Source organism: Clupea harengus, chromosome 3 (assembly GCF_900700415.2).
Source record: "Clupea harengus chromosome 3, Ch_v2.0.2, whole genome shotgun sequence".
Classification (NCBI taxonomy): domain Eukaryota; kingdom Metazoa; phylum Chordata; class Actinopteri; order Clupeiformes; family Clupeidae; genus Clupea; species Clupea harengus.
The window spans coordinates 20,107,987-20,109,617 of NC_045154.1; the positions used below are offsets into that span (position 1 = coordinate 20,107,987).

Here is a 1,631-nt window from a genome sequence, read left to right on the forward strand (position 1 = left end):
TACACATGATGTACGCTCACTGACTTACTTGCTCTCTCTCTCTCTCTCTCTGCCTCTCTCTATCTCCCTGTGTCAGATACACACACACACACGAACACACACACACACGAACACACACACACACATACACACACTCCACAGAGCCAGCCAAATCTGCCACACAGAGAACCCAAGCTACCCAGTCCAGATGCCAATGCAAAGCCACAGCTACTCAACCTGTCATGGCATGCGTGTACTTTACCAACACACTCAGACACCGACAGAAATAGACACTCACACACGCAAACACACAGACACACACACACACGCACACACACACACACACACACAGACACACTCTTGATGGCCACTTCACACAGCTACAGGCCAGCCAGGTCCACCTCAGAGGAGATCAAAGCTACCAACTCAGACACAACTGCCAAAGCCAGTCCTGTCTCTGGCATCACAACTACTTAACAGACACACACACTCTCTCTTTCTTTCTCTCTGTCTTTCTCTCACACACTCTCAGATACACACACGCTCTACTGCCTCTGTACACTTTGCCTGGTCCTCCATGCAAGCTACCTGCTCAGACAGTACTATCAAAGCCACAGCAACTCGACTCACTGCATCACATTACACATTACACACTCTCTCTCTCTCTCACACACACACACACACACAGATACAAACATAACACAAATACAAACTCACATACACAGTCTCGGATCAATCTCAGAATTTTTTTGAAATATATTACACAGTAAATAAACATGCAAGGCCCTCCCCCACACCCTACCACACACACACACACACTGCCAAACAGACATCATATCCAAACAAACTTCATATTCCAAAGGAGAGGGAAGGAGTCTACATCCAAAACATTTCTTGAACTAGGTGAAAATAATTGCAAACCCAAGCGTCAAAGTCAGTTTAAGAAAAATAAAAGTACCATTTAAATTTTATTGGGTGAAAGCAAATAAATAAATAGATTAATAAATAAATAAAAACAATAATTCAGTTCATTTGTTGATGAACAAAAGGGGAGTTGTTCATACCCCTCCAAATATTCACATGTATACTACAGGTAGTAATAATAAAATTCCTTTATAGTATATCTTATATAGTTTTAGTGGTAGCCACATTTTCAACTGAACCAAAAACAAGAAGCAGCGATAATTTGGCAGCAGCCTTAGAATCCACACACAATCACTAGGTATTAACATTGAAATACGGAAATACAGATTATCCAACCGGATCCTTGATAACCGCAGAGTATTATTATTATAGAAACTTCCCCGTTTTTGTATTTATATATATATTCATTTATATTCATATTTGTGTCCAGTATACAGCGAGAGTCTCTGGTGGAGGTTCCACGGATCCCCAGACAGTGGCCAAAGCAAGGGCATCCTTGTGATGGAGGGGGGAGATGGGTAGGGGAAGAGAGAGACAGAAGAGGGGACTGGTCTCGAGGTAAGGGCACTCCCTTTAGCGCAGCAAGGGAGCAGGGTGGCAGCGAAGACGAACAGGATGAGCTCCAACACACAACTTAGACATACAGTACATACTCTCTCTCTCTCTCTCTGTCTCTCTCACACACACGCATACACACACACACACACGCACATACACACATGCACGAG

At 43.3% G+C, this 1,631-nt stretch overlaps 1 protein-coding gene across 1 annotated transcript in view; it reads right to left on the reverse strand.

Moving 5' to 3' along the window:
• Positions 1-1,606: 1,606 nt before the first annotated feature.
• cbln1 (cerebellin 1 precursor) overlaps positions 1,607-1,631 on the reverse strand; it is a 7,193-nt gene continuing 7,168 nt past the window's right edge. Inside the window, exon 3 of the mRNA XM_012818734.2 lies at positions 1,607-1,631. This exon is cut by the window's right edge and continues 1,056 nt beyond it. The gene's annotated coding sequence lies outside the window, so the exon portion shown is untranslated.